The sequence below is a fragment of the Humulus lupulus genome, chromosome 5 (genome assembly GCF_963169125.1).
Source record: "Humulus lupulus chromosome 5, drHumLupu1.1, whole genome shotgun sequence".
Taxonomy (NCBI): Eukaryota; Viridiplantae; Streptophyta; class Magnoliopsida; order Rosales; family Cannabaceae; genus Humulus; species Humulus lupulus.
The window spans coordinates 168,218,427-168,224,479 of NC_084797.1; the positions used below are offsets into that span (position 1 = coordinate 168,218,427).

At 34.3% G+C, this 6,053-nt stretch overlaps 1 non-coding gene across 1 annotated transcript; it reads right to left on the minus strand.

Annotated features, from left to right (window-relative positions):
- Positions 1-1,029: 1,029 nt before the first annotated feature.
- LOC133781140 (small nucleolar RNA R71) lies at positions 1,030-1,136 on the minus strand. The gene has a single exon (XR_009869934.1). It is a non-coding gene; the product is annotated as a small nucleolar RNA R71 (small nucleolar RNA).
- Between the last annotated feature and the right edge of the window lie 4,917 nt (positions 1,137-6,053).

The window sequence follows — 6,053 nt, forward strand, 5'->3', positions numbered from 1 at the left end:
TACTTATTAAAACTCTAGCTTTTCTCTATGTAAAAAATGCAGCATACGAATTCAACACAATATCAATGAGAATTTAGAACACAAAACATGGAAAACCCTTAGAGCATGATCATTTACCTTGAGTGCAAGCCACAGCAGCCAACAAGTTAAAGATATCCAAGTGTCCATTAATTTTATTGTCTCCATCTCCAGGGAGCACAAGTCTTGAGCCGACATCGGCTGGTTGAGTTTTCCTCCTACGTCGATTATGCCCAGCAAGCCTCCTTCTACAACTCTGCTTGCCCTCGTCAAACTCGGAAAGGGGATGAAACCTGCAAGGAGCAAGCAAGAAGATGATGAACCTTGCTGTTCTAAACAATAGAAATCTACAACAAAAATTACCAGAGCGAACCCTCTTATTGGGTCTGGATCCGGGGTCATCCCCACAAGTGAAACCGCCCCCCAGATTAAGGCGAAGAGTGGCATCGGTTATCTCGGGGGTTTTCTTCTTCAAGTTAAAAATAGTTGCAGGGAATTCTTCCATCTTGGCATAGTTTGCAGCGTTGACGGCGGGGGAGGCCGCAGAGTCAAGGGGCTTGGTAAGGAGTCTAATCGTGTCCCAGTCCCAGACCTTAGGGTTGAAGTTATCGACGGGATTGGAGTTTGTGAATCGTTGCTGGTAATTAGGGGCCCGGATAAGGGAGATATCATTTTGAGAGAGATGAGCACAGGATCTCTTCCCATAAAATTATTTTTACTTAGTAATTACAAAAGGAAAGAAAAAAAACACCGCCTCCTTACATTTTAGCGGGCTCCCAAAATTTTATATCGCCTTTTCTTTTTTACTTTGCCACTTATCATAATACTTTTTCAATAGTCTTATATTCATGTGCTATGAAAATGGTTATTTGGTGTAGTGAACTAAGATTATTTCCTTTTTCATTAAAAGACAAATCAAAAGATTTGTTAAATTCCCACCCAGTCTATAACTACATGGGATCAACTTTATAATAAATTCTTGCTGAATTTTTTCCTATGTCTAAAACTGATAGTCTAAGGAGAGAAATCTTTGAGTTTTTTCAAAAAGATAATGAAGAGTTTTATGACAGTTGGGAAAGATTTAAAGATTTATTATTAAAATGTCTTCATCATGGTTTTGAAAAATGGAGACTTGTAAAATATTTTTATGATGGTTTGCCTCCCTCTAATCATCAAATGATTAAATCTATGCATACCCGATTTTTTTTTAAAATTTCAAGGACAAGAGGCTTGGGACGCCCTTGAAGATTTGTCTGTCAATTCAAAACAATGGAATTATTTTGATCCTAGGTCTAGGTCAAGTAATTCACCAAAAATAGGAGGAAGGTATGAAGTAATAGATGAATTAGACTTAAGAACATCCTTACATAAATTAGCGAGAAAAGTAAAAGATTTAGCCATAAGCCAAACTATAAATTCTCCAATACAACCAATAAAGATGTTTGTTCTATATGTTCTAGTCCTTGCCATAATGCCCAATCGTGTCCTTCCTACCAAGAAGCCTTTTCTGAGGAGGCCAATGCTCTTCATGCTTATGGGAAACCAAATGATAGCCCATTTTCATCCACTTATAATCCAAATTGGAGAAACCATCCAAACTTTTCATGGAGACAAAACCAACCTCTAATGAATCAAGGGCACCAATACAACATGCAAAACCAAACTCATGCCCCACAAAATCAACCATATCCTCAAAAAAGGAAACCATCCCTATAAGATACTTTACAACAATTTATGCAATCTACTCAACAAATCATACAAAATCAGTTTCAATCAATCACCAAACTTGAGACACAAGTAGGACAACTCGCTACTGCTTTACCTGATAGAGAAAAAGGAACATTCCCTAGTCAACCTATCCCAAATCCAAAAGGTCAATATGAGATAGGAAAGTATAGTCATAATGGAGAAGTCAAATCAATTTCAACTCTTAGGTCAGGAAAGAACATTGTCAAAACTGATTACATACCCAAGGTTGAAAAAGAAAAAGAAAAGAGTCAGCCTCCTAGTTCTAATGCCAATGACTCTTCAAATGAGGATACTCCAATCCATCCCCTCATTCCAAAAGCCCCATTCCTACAAAGATTAATTCCAATTAAAAAAGGCCGCCAATATAATGACATCTTAGAAGTTTTTAAACAAGTTAGTATCAATATCGCTTTCTTAGATGTCATTAAAAAAAGTCCCGCCTACTCTAAATTTTTGAAGGATCTTTGTGCTGTAAAAAGAAACACTAATGTTCCTAAAAAGACATTTTTAACTAAACAAGCTAGTTCCATTATTCAATATAAGAGTCTTGTTAAATATAAAGATCTTGGGTGTCCCACATTTTTATGCATTATTGGTCATCATTTTATTAACAAGGCTTTACTAGATTTGGGTGCTAGTGTGAATTTATTGTCTTATTCTGTTTATACGCAACTTGGTCTTGGTGAAACCTACTTCTATAACTCTTCAATTAGCCGATCATTCCGTGAAAATTCCTAGAGGCATTGTAGAAGATGTTTTGATAAAAGTTAATAAATTTTACTTTCCTATTGACTTCATTGTTCTTGATACTCAACCTGTGGAAAATGTGCATGCTCAAGTTCTTATCATTTTAGGTAGACAATTCTTATCTACATCTAATGCAATCATTAATTTTCCTAATGGAATTTTAAAATTATCTTTTGGAAATATTATTGTTGAATTGAATGTATTTAATGTCTCTAAATCTGGTAAGTGTGAGGAAGTGCACGAAGTTAACATGATTGCGAGTATTTTTGAAGATGATGGAAATGACTTGCTTGACTTTTTGTGAAAAATATTTTGGTGTTTACATGTTAATGATTCCATGAATGATGTGAATTCTTTGTTAGAGTCTATGTCCTTAAATGATACCATAACTTAACCTTTTTCACCCCTAGAGAATATTCAATCAATTTCTGAGTCTGCAAAGTTAGACCTAAAACCTTTGCTAGAAAATTTAAAATATGCTTTTCTAGGAGAGTATGAAACCTTACCTGTTATCATAGCATTCGCCTTAGATAAAGAACAAGAAGATAAATTGTTAGATGTCCTTAGAAAACATAAAGAAGTCATAGACTGGACCATTGGAGACATTAAATGAATTAGCCCATCCATATATATGCATAGAATCCATCTAGAAGAGAATTCGAAAACCTCTCGGGAATGTCAAAGAAGGCTAAATCCCAATACAAAAGAAGTAGTCAGAGAAGAGGTCATTAAATTATTAGACGTAGGTATCATTTACCCTATTTCTGATGGTGAATGGGTTAGTCCAGTTCAATTTATGCCTAAGAAGTCTAGGATCACAGTTGTTGAAAATGAGAACAATGAACTAATCCCTACTCGAGTACAAACATGGTAGAGAGTGTGCATAGACTATACAAAACTAAATAATGTTACTAGAAAATACCATTTTCCATTACCTTTTATTGATCAAAAGCTTGAACGTTTAGTAGGCCATGCCTATTATTGCTTTATTGATTGGTATTCGGGATATAACCAAATCCCCATTGCCCCAGAAGATCAAGAAAAAAACTACATTTACATGCCCTTTCGGGACTTTTGCCTATCGTCGCATGCCTTTTGGATTATGCAATGCACGTGCGACTTTTCAAAGGTGTATGATTTCAATTTTTCTGACATGGTTGAAAGATTCCTTGAAGTGTTTATGGATGATTTTTCTGTGTTTGTTTCCTCCTTTGATGAATGTTTGCACCATCTTTCACTTGTTTTAATTTGTTGCAAAGAAAAAAACCTTGTACTTAACTGGGAAAAATGTAATCTTATGGTTAAAAAAGGAATTATTTTAGGTCATGTAATCTCATCTGAGAGAATAGAAGTTGATAAAGCAAAAGTTGATTTTATTTCAAAACTTCCCCCACCTAAAATGTGAAAGAAATTAGATCATTCTTAGGCCATGCCGGTTTCAATAGAAGATTTATAAAAGACTTTAGCAAAATTTCTTGCCCTTTATACCATTTACTTGGAAAAGAAAAAACTTTTGTCTTTGATAATGATTGTCATGTTGCCTTTGATAACTTGAAATATCTTTTGACTACTTCACCCATTATTCAACCTACTGATTGGAAAAAACCTTTTGAAATAATGTGTGATACTTCTAATTATGCTATAGGTGTTGTCTTAGGACAAAGACTTGAAAAAAAATACCTCATGTAATTTACTATGCTAGCAAAACTTTAAATGATGCTCAATTAAATTATTCCACAGCCGAGAAATAATTGCTTGCTGTTGTTTTTGCATTGGAGAAATTTAGATCTTATTTGTTAGGGTCTAAAATTATTTTCTATTCTGATCATGCTGCATTAAAATATCTCTTGTCGAAAAAAGATGCTAAGTCTCATTTGATCCGTTGGATCCTGCATTTACAAAAATTTGACTTATAAATACGTGATAAAAAGGGATCTGAAAAAGTTGTTGCTAATCATTTATCTAGACTAGTTGTTGAAATTGTACATGATTCCACTCCGATCACTGAAACTTTTCCTGATGAACAATTGATGCATGTTTCTTCTTTGCCTTGGTATGCTGATATTGTGAATTATTTAGTCACTAAAGAAATACCATCTCATTGGTCTAAGCATGATAAATCTAAATATTATTCTTAGGTGAAAATTTTCATTTGGGATGATCCTTACTTGTTTAAATACTACTCTGATCAAATAATTAGAAGATGCATTCCAAATTATGACCAATCTAAAATTATATCTTTTTGTCATGATCATGCATGTGGAGGACGTTTTAGTGGTAAGAAAATAGTTGCTAAAGTTTTACAATGTGGTTTTTATTGGCCTACTATCTTTCGTGATACATATGTGTATTGTAAAGCTTGTGGACGTTGCCAAACGTTAGGAAGTTTAACTAGACAAAACATGATGCCTTTGAATCCTATTCTTATAATTGACATATTTGATGTTTGGGGCATTGATTTTATGGAACCATTTCCTATCTCTTTTGGTAATCTTTATATTCTCGTTGGAGTTGATTATGTGTCTAAATGGGTTGAAGTTATTGCATGCCAGACTAATGACCACAAAGTTGTGCTTCAGTTTTTGAAAGAAAATATATTTTTCCGTTTTAGTTCACCATGTGCTATCATTAGTGATAACGGTACACACTTTTGTAATAAACCATTTGAACATTTGATGAAACAATATGGCATTACACATAAAGTCTCAACACCATATCACCCACAAACTAGTGGTCAAGTTGAAGTGTCTAATAGGGAAGTTAAGCACATTTTAGAAAAAATTGTGAATCCAACTAGGAAAGATTGGTCCTTAAGACTCAGTGATGCATTATGGGCGTATCGTACTGCGTACTAAACACCCATTGGTACGTCACCCTACAGACTTGAGTATGGGAATGCGTGCCACTTACCTGTTGAGTTAGAACATAGAGCCTTTGGGGCTATTAAGCAGTTAAGTTTTTCTCTAGACAAGGCAGGTGAGAAAAGAAAACTTCAATTGAATGAGCTAGACGAATTAGGAATGATGCATATGACTATTAAAATAAGTATAAGGATCGCATGAAATTTTACCATGACAAAAATATTTTGAGAAAAGATTTTTCTCCTGGCCAAAAAGTCTCGCTATACAACTCTCATTTGCATTTATTCCCAAGAAAATTATGTTTGAAGTGGACCGATCCCTATATTGTTTGCGTCATTTTTCCACATGGGGTTATCGAAAGTGAAATTCCTAACAATGGTGATATTTTTAAAGTTAATGGACAAAAATTAAAACCATTTTTAGAATTAAAAACCAATGTAGTGGATGACCTCCTCCTTGAGGATCCTATTTACCATGTTATTTGATTGCTTGTAATTTCTATTGGTAACTTGTGTTTTATTTGTGTTGTGTTTATTTTTGTGTGCTTGTTTTCGTGTTTTTCTTGCTCTCTTGACGTTGCACCACGATGAGGTACGACCATTTCAAACTCGAACCTCTTGTCAATTTTAAGTTCTATTTATATTTTGACACATTGAGGACAATGCTTAAATTAAGTTT